General features: G+C 43.6%; 1 protein-coding gene and 1 pseudogene across 2 annotated transcripts in view; one reads left to right on the forward strand and one right to left on the reverse strand.

Moving 5' to 3' along the window:
• The window catches only part of LOC126278187 (protein croquemort-like), a 717,452-nt gene that overhangs the window by 380,937 nt on the left and 322,986 nt on the right, over positions 1 to 13,529 (reverse strand). The window lies entirely within an intron of this gene.
• LOC126279163 (5S ribosomal RNA) lies at positions 6,192 to 6,309 on the forward strand (annotated as a pseudogene).

Here is a 13,529-nt window from a genome sequence, read left to right on the forward strand (position 1 = left end):
CCTGCGGCCCACCTCTCCTTACCTTTGTGCACGAAGTCGGTCACAACGTACTGAAGCTCTTGAAAGAAATGGAAGTTTACGTAAATAGAAATCGGTAGCGGGGAGTACTGCAGAATAAACGGAATGAATTTAACTGGACTGCTTGTTTTGCTGCATTCAGAAACCTGCTAGTTTCGAGCAGCATCCCTCGCCTCACCAGCTTCAGTTGCGGTCGCGAGCGCCGGCCTCCAGCGGCGACGAGATTGGGTCTTCCTCCGCTAGCTCCGCCACAGGGAAAACAATAACTTCTCACAGGAAGCCCACGTGGTGGCGCCACTAACATTCCAGCCCGAATGTGTCGTCGACTACCAAGATTTTTTACACAATTATGTGCTAATTACTTTGCTAGGCTAGCAGCTTCCAGTTAATGATCTTTATCCCGTTCATATGGGTTTGAAGTATACATTTTATTTCTACGTGTTATGTCAGTTCATGTTTTATTGCCAGACGCTCTTTTTGTGGTATGGAATAATTCTTATTAATGACTATGCATACTGCATTCTAACTACTGAATTTACGATACTGGTTACTCATCTACCCCAGCGTTAGTGTCCTCTTATTGGCCTCAGTTATTAGTAAGAATATAGGACGCACCCAGGCCGTTACCACCACTTACGATGTACCTAGATGTACAGACTGACCTTCATATTTACTTCAGAATATACAAGGCTCTTAGTATGTTAGTATTTTTATTTTCCTTGTATATCGCTAGGTCTGCTGTACAAAGAGCTTCAGCTAACTCAACTTATGTTGTTATACCACTGCCTCTTTATTTGTAACAGATCTCTATTTGTAACCACTAATTCTGAATTTTATATTTCTGTGATGAAGACAGACCTTTACAAAGAAAAAATTACACCATTCTCCGGGACGAGGAATAGGTACCATCTGAGACCAAACAGCAAACTAATTCAATATGGTATCAGTAATTTACAGAATTATTGCATCTTTACATCAAGACACTCATACAAAGAAAATAGTATAAAACTAGTGAATGAACTATTACGGTTGTACTATTTCTACATCTACATATACATTTATACTCCGCAAGCCACCCAACGGTGTGTGGCGGAGGGCACTTAACGTGCCACTGTCATTACCTCCCTTTCCTGTTCCAGTCGCGTATGGTTCGCGGAAAGAACAACTGTCTGAAAGCCTCCGTGCGCGCTCTAATCTCTCTAATTTTACATTCATGATCTCCTCTGGAGGAATAAGTGGGGGGAGGCAATATATTCGATACCTCATCCAGAAACGCACCCTCTCGAAACATCGCGAGCAAGCTACACCCCGATGGAGAGCGCCTCTCTTGCAGAGTCTGCCACTTGAGTTTGTTAAACATCTCCGTAACGCTACCACGCTTACCAAATAACCCTGTGACGAAACGCGCCGCTCTTCTTTGGATCTTCTCTACCTCCTCCGTCAACCCGACCTGGTACGGATCCCACACTGATGAGCAATACTCGAGTATAGGTCGAACGAGTGTTTTGTAAGCCACCTCCTTTGTTGATGGATTACATTTTCTAAGGACTCTCCCAATGAATCTCAACATGGTACCCGCCTTACCAACAGTTAATTTTATATGATCATTCCACTTCAAATCGTTCCGCACGCATACTCCCAGATATTTTACAGAAGTAACTGTTACCAGTGTTTGTTCTGCTATCATATAATCATACAATAAAGGATCCTTCTTTCTATGTATTCGCAATACATTACATTTGTCTATGTTAAGGGTCAGTTGCCACTCCCTGCACCAAGTGCCTACCAGCTGCAGATCTTCCTGCATTTCGCTACAATTTTCTAATGCTGCAACTTCTCTGTATACTACAGCATCATCCGCGAAAAGCCGCATGGAACTTCCGACACTACTGGGTCATTTATATATGTATTGTGAAAAGCAATGGTCCCATAACACTCCCCTGTGGCACGCCAGAGGTTACTTTGACATCTTTAAACGTCTCTACATTGATAACAACATGCTGTGTTCTGTTTGCTAAAAACTCTTCAATGCAGCCACACAGCTGGTCGGAACTGTATCGAACGCCTTGCGGAAATCAAGAAAAATAGCGTCTACCTGAGAGCCTGTATCTAATATTTTCTGGGTCTCATGAACATATAAAGCGAGTAGGGTCTCACACGATCGCTGTTTCCGGAATCCATGTTGATTCCTACAGAGTAGATACTGGGTTTCCAAAAACGACATGATACTCGAGCAAAAAACATGTTCTAAAATTCTACAACAGATCGACGTCAGAGATATAGGTCTATAGTTTTGCGCATCTGCTCGACGACCCTTCTTGAAGACTGAGAGTACCTGTGCTCTTTTCCAATCATTTGGAACCTTGCGTTGCTCTAGAGACTTGCGGTACACGGCTGTTAGAAGGGGGGCAAGTTCTTTCGCGTACTCTGTGTAGAATCGAATTGGTATCCCGTCAGGCCCAGTGGACTTTCCTCTGTTGACTGATTCCAGTTGTTTTTCTATTCCTTGGACCCTTATTTCGATTTCAGCCATTTTTTCGTTTGTGTGAGGATTTAGAAAAGGAACTGCAGTGCGGTCTTCCTCTGTGAATCAGCTTTGGAAAAAGGTGTTTAGTATTTCAGCTTTACGAGTGTCATCCTCTGTTTCAATGCCATCATCATCCCGGAGTGTCTGGATATGCTGTTTCGAGCCACTTACTGATTTAACGTAAGACCAGAACTTCCTAGGATTTTCTGTCAAGTCGGTACATAGAATTTTACTTTCGATTACACTGAACGCTTCACGCATAGCCCTCCTTACGCTAACTTTGACATCGTTTAGCTTCTGTTTGTCCGAGAGGTTTTGCTTGCGCTTAAACTTGGAGTGAAGCTCTCTTTGCTTTCGCAGTAGTTTCCTAACTTTGTTGTTGTACCACGGTGGGTTTTTCCCGTCCCTCACAGTTTTACTCGGCACGTACCTGTCTAAAACGCATTTTACGATTGCCTTGAACTTTTTCCATAAACACTCCACATTGTCAGTGATGGAACAGAAATTTTCGTTTTGATCTGTTAGGTAGTCTGAAATCTGCCTTCTCTTACTCTTGCAAAACAGATAAACCTTCCTCCCTTTTTTAATATTCCTATTAACTTCCATATTCAGGGATGCTGCAACGGCCTTATGATCACTGATTCCCAGTTCCGCACATACAGAGTGGAAAAGTTCGAGTCTGTTTGTTATCAGTAGGTCCAAGATGTTGTCTCGACGAGTCGGTTCTCTGTTTAATTGCTCGAGGTAATTTTCGGATAGTGCACTCAGTATAATATCACTCGATGCTCTGTCCCTACCACCCGTCCTAAACATCTGAGTGTCCCAGTCTATATCTGGTAAATTGAAATCTCCACCTCTAAGACTATAATATGCTGAGAAAATTTATGTGAAATGTATTCCAAATTTTCTCTCAGTTGTTGTGCCACTAATGCTGCTGAGTTGGGAGGTCGGTAAAAGGAGCCAATTATTAACCTAGCTCGGTTGTTGAGTATAACCTCCACCCACAATAATTCACAGAAACTATCCACTTCTACTTCACTACAGCATAAACTACTACTAACAGCGACGAACACTCCACCACCGGTTGCATGCAATCTATCCTTTCTAAACACCGTCTGTACCTTTGTAAAAATTTCGGCTGAATTTATCTCTGGCTTCAGCCAGCTTTCTGTACCTATAACGACTTCAGCTTCGGTGTTTTCCATCAGTGCTTGAAGTTCCGGTACTTTACAAACGCAGCTTCGACAGTTTACAATTACAATACCGATTGCTGCTTGGTCCCCGCATGTCCTGACTTTGCCCCGCACCCTTTGAGGCTGTTGCCCTTTCTGTACTTGCCCGGGGCCATCTAACCAAAAAAACCGCCCAGCCCACGCCACACAACCCCTGCTACCCGTGTAGCCGCTTGTTGCGTGTAGTGGACTCCTGACCTATCCAACGGAACCTGAAACCCCACCACACTATGGCGCAAGTCGAGGAATCTGCAGCCCACACGGTCGCAGAACCGTCTCAGCCTCTGATTCAGACCCTCTACTCGGCTCTATGACGTGATGAAATATCTTACAATATTCATATTTTTATTTCTGTAAAACTTTAAATACTCATTGCTATGACATTACCTGTTCAGTATCTAATTAATCTTGCGATTCTCATTGTGTATTTTTTGTAAATGCATACATAGTGAAGAGGCCAAAAAGCAATAAAGAACCAATAAAATACAATTTTGGTTATTATTGCACATATGTATATCAAAATACACTTTGAAAGAAGAAAGCCGGCCGGGGTGGCCGAGCGGTTCTAGGCGCTGCAGTCTGGAACCGCGCGACCGCTACGGTCGTACGTTCGAATCCTGCGTCGGGCATGAATGTGTGTGATGTCCTTAGGTTAGTTAGGTTTGAGTAGTTGTAAGTTCTAGGGGACTGATGACAAAAGAAGTTAAGTCCCATAGTGTTAAGAACCATTTTTCAAAGAACAAACTAAATAACTGTCCAGCCTAGATACGAGCACCTTCGTGCACGCTAAGAGAGCTTAAACCAAGCTGTCCATGTGTAGGACATTTTGTATTCGGTTCTCGAGGGTCAGCTGAGGCAAGGATACACAACCGTATAAAGATTACTTCAAGGCTACTCACTTCCTCCATCCCGAAAACATACCACTTAAAAAAATCTGCCTGTAGTTGCTGTGTCGTACAGGACTCATCAAGTTCAAACCTCTGAAGCGTCCACATCCTCTTTCCCGGCGTGGCACTGCAGACACAAGTAGACCGCCGTGGGTTCTGGTCACGTCACGTTGCGTCGTATCGAATTGCCCGGCCAGTCCATGGTTAGCTGCCTGCATATGTGGCGCGCATACGGAATGACGCGACGCGCGACTCGCAAGTGGCTAGTGTACTCTCGTTAGTCATGATGGGAGGATAAAAGTTTCCTTGACCAGACCTGCTATTGGAGTGGATTCTTCTTCTATGTTGGGTGCTCGTTAACATATTTCTACAACCGCCCATTAAATATACGTTCGAGAATAAACCTCCAGAACTGCGAAGGAGTGAGAATTGAAACCGCACCGAAACGTGAACAATGGTACGTAGTTTCATCCCTAATAGGTTGTTTCAGAAAATATGCTAATATAACTGTGTGATAGCTTCTTGATAAATAAATAATAAATAAAATTTTATTGTCGTTCAAACTATTACAGCAATATACAACGTCAAGTTACAAATAAACAACAATAGACATAAACTAAAAACACAACAAAATCAAGTTCATAAAAGCTGAATCTGCTATAAATTATACTATCCATTTTCACGTAGACAAAATTGATTAATTGAGTAAAAAGGTTTAATGGATAACCAACTGCACAATCTGTGCATAAATAAATCCAATGGAACGTCTGCGCATTCTAGGGATAGTGAACAACTTCATATCCACCATTTCATAGCTGTTTGTATGTATTATATGTGTGTATTGTATGTTAACTGGGGACCTAGACACGATGGAGGGGCTCCGTCCCCGGCGCAGTCGCAGTGGTCCACAACCCCACGACGACTACCGCAGTCCACTTCACCCCTCCGCCGCCACACACCGAACCCAGTGTTATTGTGCTGTTCGGCCCACGGTGGACCCCCCAGGGTAAGTCTCACATTAGACGAGTGTAACCCCTATGTTTGAGTGGTAGAGGAATGGTGGTATACGCGAACGTGGATATCTTGTTTGCACAGCAATCGCCGACATAGTGTAACTGAGGCGGAGTAAGGGGAACCAGCCTGCATTCGCCAAGGCAGATGGAAAACCGCCTAAAAACCATCCACAGGCTGGCCGGCTAACTGGACCTCGACACAAATCCGCCGGACGGATTCGTTCCGGGGACCGGCGCTCCTTCCCGTCCGGAAAGCCGTGCGATAGACCGCACGGCCAACCGAGCGGGTTAACTCGTAGCTGTTTAGTGGTAAAGATAGTCCACGCTCAGTTGTCTCAATATGCTTATAGTTTCTAGTGCTATGAGAGTGTAAATCCTGTCTGAACTGATATTCTGATAAGTTATTCTTTGTATACTAGAAAACTGAAAATCTACAAGTTTATTACCGTTAATAGAAGTCAATAAACAATTATCTACACAGGGTAAGTATTTTGAGTTAGTAATAATCCTAATAGCCAACGACCTTGCCGCAGTGGAAACACCGGTATCCGTCAAATCACCGAAGTTAAGCGCTGTCGGGTTGGGCTAGCACTTGGATGGGTGACCATCCGGTCTGCCGAGCGTTGTTGGCAAGAGAGGTGCTCTCAGCCCTTGTGAGGCAAACTGAGGAGCTACTTGTTTGCGAAGTTGCGAAGTAGCCGCTCCGGTCTCGGAAACTGATATATGGCCGGGAGAGCGGTGTGCGGAACACATGCCCCTCCATATCCGCATCCAGTGACGCCTGTGGGATGAGTATGACACGGTGGCCGGTCGGTACCTTTGGGCCTTCATGGCCTCTTCGGGAGGAGTTTCAGTTTTTAATAATCCTAATAACTTTCTGTTGAAGTACAAAAATAACCTGAACATGTGATCTATAGCCTCAAAATAAAAGCTTGCACGATATAACACTGAAAAACAGCAAACTAGGCTGATATTACATAAGCCAAAGGTACTTGATTTCTTAAATTTCTTAGCAAGTACACCACTCTAGGGAAACTTGTACTGACACATGTAATGATCACAAGCCAGTTTACTACTAATGAGAGGATAACTACACTCCTGGAAATTGAAATAAGAACACCGTGAATTCATTGTCCCAGGAAGGAGAAACTTTATTGACACATTCCTGGGGTCAGATACATCACATGATCACACTGACAGAACCACAGGCACATAGACACAGGCAACAGAGCATGCACAATGTCGGCACTAGTACAGTGTATATTCACCTTTCGCACCAATGCAGGCTGCTATTCTCCCATGGAAACGATCGTAGAGATGCTGGATGTAGTCCTGTGGAACGGCTTGCCATGCCATTTCCACCTGGCGCCTCAGTTGGACCAGCGTTCGTGCTGGACGTGCAGACCGCGTGAGACGACGCTTCATCCAGTCCCAAACATGCTTAATGGGGGACAGATCCGCAGATCTTGCTGGCCAGGGTAGTTGACTTACACCTTCTAGAGCACGTTGGGTGGCACGGGATACATGCGGACGTGCATTGTCCTGTTGGAACAGCAAGTTCCCTTGCCGGTCTAGGAATGGTAGAAAGATGGGTTCGATGACGGTTTGGATGTTCCGTGCACTATTCAGTGTCCCCTCGACGATCACCAGAGGTGTACGGCCAGTGTAGGAGATCGCTCCCCACACCATGATGCCGGGTGTTGGCCCTGTGTGCCTCGGTCGTATGCAGTCCTGATTGTGGCGCTCACCTGCACGGCGCCAAACACGCATACGACCATCGTTGCCTCCAAAGCAGAAGCGACTCTCATCGCTGAAGACGACACGTCTCCATTCGTCCATTCACGCCTGTCGCGACACCACTGGAGGCGGGCTGCACGATGTTGGGCCGTGAGCGGAAGACGGCCTAACGGTGTGGGGGACCGTAGCCCAGCTTCATGGAGACGGTTGCGAATGGTCCTCGCCGATACCCCAGGAGCAACAGTGTCCCTAATTTGGTGGGAAGTGTAATCAACGGAGTAAGGTGTATAAAATGATGAGAAGGGTTATTCGTTTACCGAAGTGTACTGAGTGATCTTTCGCCTACATCTTTGTAGCTTATGTATTTTATCGATTGACTATAATTTGGAACATCCACGCGTCTTCCAAATGAAGTTTAGGAGTAGCGTACAGTGGAAACAGAAAGAAATGTGCCGTCCGCCCATTTCTATCGTCTTAAGTAACTAGGCCTAATATCAGTTTACCTAAGTGTGACATTACAGCTCAAGCTAGCCTCGCCAGGCGTGAAAACGCTGAAACGATCACCCACAAGAGATCACTTAAAAAGGAAAAAGGTCAGGATTAATTAAAATCATTTCTAATAAAATCATTTAGGTATTAGGCTGCGTCATTGCAAGGCACTAAAACAACAAAGCCACCGACATTTTGAGAGGCGGTTGTTGTCAGACTGCCCTGAATAACACTACTGCACAGACGGTCTAAACGCCTGTTTTTGTGTTTTATAATGACGAATACCCAAAATGATTTTATTTGAATTGACACTACCCTGTGGCGAAGTACGGACGTGTATGAATTAAAATCGGATTTACATTAATACGAGATGTTGATCCCCTTCTTACAGTCATTATTCTAGCGTTATTAAATTTTTAGTATTAATGTTGTTTCCATGTGCAGATAACTTCATGCACAGATCTCATAGAAGAAAACTCGGAGAGCAAATGGACATTTGTAGCCAGAGGCTTGATTTACTGCAGAACAGTATCCCATAAGCTGATCTATGAAACTATTATCAGGAGAGGACCTAACAGTTCCTCCAAAATAGCAGTAGGCGTTAGAATCTGCTGAAAATTTGAACGACTCATTCTTCTTCAAAGACGCCTTGATACAGAAAACTGCCTCTGCGTCCGTTGAAACGTAGGGAAGACGAGAAACCTCTGAGAAACGAACTCATTAACTGCATTTTGGGTCCCTGTAAGTAGAACTTGGCCACTGGCGGTCTTTTCAGTTGGGAGGGTATCTATTTCTTGACGTCGGATGCACCACTGGTGCCAGCAACTGTTCGGAACAGGAGCTTTTAGCTACCTGCTGCATACCGCAAACTGCCTTCTTCATCGCCCTGTGGTGAGAAGCCTTCGCAGCCACTCCTGCCCCCCCCCCCCCCCCTTTCTTAGACGCCGCGACCTAACGACCGAACTCGCACGTGACTCATGCTGGCTGTGCTTGTTGGTTGTATCTTTGCTGTAGTTTAGTTTTGGGTGACTTTGTATATTTCTAACTGCGAGAGAAACCAAATATACCTGTCTGAGAGAATTTAACATGAACTAACCCTCTTTTATAATCTTTCTAAAAAAAATGTAGGCACTCATAAAATCCTAAACTTAACTATTAAACTATTTAAGTAGACAAATTAGTCCTGTGCATTAATAATTTGCCTAATAATGCTGTCCAGTAAATGCTCCCTGTGCGTTCGTTATTTTCGCAGCAAACAATCTGAATATATCTTATCTCGTAATGTAATGTCTTGGAAACGCAGCGCTTCCTACTCTCCGTGCGCCAGCTGCAAATTTCTAACTATAGTTGCTGAGAGCTTAGTGCAATGCTCCAGACAAGTAAACTATTTTATACAAATCACTGAATAAGACACTCCATTAAATAAAACTGACTTGGATTGAGGCTGTGGACAATGTTCTTAGGGGAAATATTCCTTTAACAAACTGTTTTTCAGTTATCTAATATATTATTACTGTTATGCTATTCGTGTTACAACACTCATTAACATTGACAAAGGGCAACATTGATACTAAACTCTTATTCTCACAAGTGCTAGACAAATCATTAATAAACACGAACAAATCCTACTGTGAAAATTATTCCATCTTTAAGGAAAATTTTAACGTTCTCTGATATGGATGTCTCATTCACCAATGATTCTAAACTACGCGCGACTGCAGTGCCACTATATAAAAAAAAGTTAACTTAATTCCTTTTCATACACTCTTCTGATCTCATTCCACTCTAAATCACTCATCAAATCATTCACAATATGTAAACACAAATCATGTTACTTAAACAAAGCTGCACGTGACCTTACGTCTACATTGCCACAAGTTCTTTGCTGGGGGTCTCCCTCACTACTTCCTCTAACGATAGAATTTCCGCGCTCCTCGCTGCCAAGTAGCGATGACAAAAAACACGCACATATTCCAACGACATATCTACTCTGACCAAAGACAATGCGCGAATAATAAATTCAAAACTGCCGCTTAGCGTTTGAGACATCCTAAGTATGTACAAATTCCAGAAATGCAAATATCAAACTCCCAGTAGACCTGTTCCAAGGTTAAATTGTGCTCCTAGAGTAACGGCGCATTGCTCTCCACTCTGAAACCACTATTCCGTCAGTAATTTAGTAACAATGTCTGTTTTCCCTTTAAGTTTCAGTGTTTTGATTGGGGTCGTTTGCAGTCAATTCCTAGCTACAACTGTAATCTAGTGTAGGCTGTTCTCGGTAACATCAAAGTTCCTGGCTCTAATGTTTGAATATCTTAATTACAAATTTTCACTTTCTATGTTGTAACACCTGTCCAGTTCCTCAGTTTCTTAATTTGTTTATGACGCCTTGCAAGTGTGGATGAGTTCGAGTGTCCTACGCGGTGAAGACTGACGTTGGTAATTTCAGTAGATTTCTGCACGGACGGTGCACAAGATGGGGGACATTAAACATTATCAATTTTTTTTCATAGTCCTCAGTGGAGAAAGTATAGTTATGATTGGTGGTGACATAAATGCTGCATTTCGTGTAGACAACCATACACACAACGTAAACGAATTTAAAAATCTGTATAGACAATTTAATTTTAGTTTTACCAACTGTTGTTGTTGTTGTTGTGGTCTTCAGTCCTGAGACTGGTTTGATGCAGCTCTCCATGCTAATCTATCTTGTGCAAGCTTTTTCATCTCCCAGTACCTACTGCAACCTACATCCTTCTGAATCTGCTTAGTGTATTCATCGCTTGGTCTCCCTCTACGATTTTTACCCTCCACGCTGCCCCACAACGCTAAATTTGTGATCCCTTGATGCCTCAGGACATGTCCTACCAACCGATCCCTTCTTCTAGTCAAGTTGGGCCACAAACTTCTCTTCTCCCCAATCCTATTCAATGCCTCTCCATTAGTTACGTGATCTACCCACCTAATCTTCAACATTCTTCTGTAGCACCACATTTCGAAAGCTTCTATTCACTTCTTGTCCAAACTATTTGTCGTCCGTGTTTCACTTCCATACATGGCTACACTCCATACAAATACTTTCAGAAACGACTTCCTGACACTTAAATCAATACTCGATGTTAACAAATTTCTCTTCTTCAGAAACGCTTTCCTTGCCATTGCCAGTCTACATTTTACATCCTCTCTACTTCGAGCATCATCAGTTATTTTGCTCCCCAAATAGCAAAACTCCTTTACTACTTTAAGTGTCTCATTTCATAATCTAATTTCCTCAGCATCACCCGACTTAATTCGACTACATTCCATTATCCTCGTTTTGCACGTACACAGTAAAGCGCAGCTACTGACAGAGGTACAATGAGGGCTGTAATTATTGTACGGCAGCGAAACTTGGCCGACATTCTAATTCGTTAATACGGAACCGACTTACTCTTGCAAAAGCTTTAGTTCTAATTTTGGCTACCAGGCTCAGATCTGGCGATTCAAATGCAAAGAAGACATACAGAAATGTTTCTATACTTAATGGGTTAGGAATGGGACGTGGCCAGAAAAGGTCAAACAAGTGGGAAGCCGGCCGCGGTGGCCGAGCGGTTCTAGGCGCTTCAGTCTGGAACCGGGCGACTGTTACGGTTGCAGGTTCGAATCCTGCCTCGGGCATGGATGTGTGTGATGTCCTTACGTTGGTTAGGTTTAAGTAGTTCTAAGTTCTAGGGGACTGATGACCTCAGAAGTTAAGTCCCATAGTGCTTAGAGCCACCTGAAACATTTTTGAACAAGTGAGAAAAGCATAATGTTGATTTTATTATTAACCGCCACTTACACAGTTGGTTGAATATGAACACCGGAGATGTCGATGAAATGCTGTGCAGAGCCAGATTTGCACCTAGTGGCCGAAATTGGAAAAAAAATTTCCAGCGTCAATCTGTTCTGCATTAACACAATGAAGTTTCTACCAAGTTTCGCTGTCATACGATAATTAAAGACTGCACTGGACCTCCGTAAGTACCTGCACTTTAATTACAACCAACTGGTATATCTTCAAATACAACTATACTCATACATTGCAAAGTTATGTTCATATATGGCAGAGTGTACGCCCACTGTACAACATGCGATTTCTTCCCAATTCATTGATGCCTGGAGCGCGGGACGAGTGCCTGTAGACATACATCTGTGCTCGCTGTCATTAGCCCCAGGAGCAATTTACAAGGAGCTGTACTGTAGGCATACATTCCTCTCTTGTCTACACTCTGTTAGCAAGCTCCTGGGGGACAGGTGGCGTATATCTTCCAGTGTCTGCCAGTTAACGTATTTTGCCCCTCCTATGAATCAAACCTTCCGTTATTCATTGTGCCCGTATTCTCATACGTTAAATATCCCCTGACAGTACTACCTGGTATAGGTCCGACGCACTTGGGCAATGTTTAGGTTAGGTCGTGTGAGTGTTTTGTAACCAATTTCCTTTGTATACGCATGGCGTTTTGACACTACAATACAAATCGAACCGAAATGAACCGTCTGCTTTGCTAACGGTTGTGCCTGTACGATCACCTCATTTAATATCTCCACAAATATTTACACTCAGGTATTTGTGCGAGTGACGGATTTCTATTGTAAGTCATTGTTACAGTTGTCATGCGTTATTAAGTTGTTTATTTTGAATTGGCTGGAAGTGGAAGAAAAAAGGCCCTAAGAACATGTGTCCGTAAATTCATCGTTGCAGTAGTAGATGAGGCTGACGAATGAAATTTTCTCTGCCCACGTACCGTGTGTTCCTCGTGTCTTGCAGGCTGTGTGATTACGCAGCGTACTGTAAGCTGCAGAATAGTTCGGTATTCATGTCGGGAGTAGGCCCAGATGGTGTTTGTGTACGGTGGAGCAGATGAAAACAGCCGAGAGGCAGCACGGCTACAGTGAAACAAGTGCCCTCACACACACCATGTACATTACATAACATTTCAAGCAATTTTTGGACATTTGTGTGATCATTGGTCCTTACAGACAACGTGCAGGGAGGCGGCGGACTGTGCGTGCAGCTGATTTGGAGGAATGGGTTCTACTGGATACTGTGACGAACCCAGGTAAGTGGCCCACCAACACGGCGTATGCCAAAGTACGATTATGCGTGTCCTGCATGACAACCGCTCCTATCCCTACCACTTGCAACGAGTGCAAGGATTATGAGCGGTGGGTTTCCCTCTACGGAAAGATTTTCTCGTTGGTTTCTTCACCAGACCTTAACAGTTATGGGATTTCTGTTACCAGTCCTCATTACCGACGAAGCAAACCTTACCAAAACTGGCATCGTCAGTCTGCATAATCGTAATCTGTGGGCTACAGACACGGCGCGTGGTCAGAGGAGCTTCTACTCGTCAGCGCCATCTACTGTGGCAGTAATCCATTTCCGGACACATGTTCATAAGATATTTTTTCCTCCTTTTCCAATTAGAAATCCGTCCCTGAAATTTTATTAATTTTCGCCCTGCAGAATACGTAAAGGAGCAATGTCGTTTCCAAAAATCTCGAGAATTTCGTCACCAATTTACTTCAATTTTTTAAACATCAATAAACATTTGTAGAGACATACGCTACAAATATAAATATTTAATATATCAAGTGTAAACAT

This window comes from Schistocerca gregaria, chromosome 6, assembly GCF_023897955.1.
Source record: "Schistocerca gregaria isolate iqSchGreg1 chromosome 6, iqSchGreg1.2, whole genome shotgun sequence".
Taxonomy (NCBI): domain Eukaryota; kingdom Metazoa; phylum Arthropoda; class Insecta; order Orthoptera; family Acrididae; genus Schistocerca; species Schistocerca gregaria.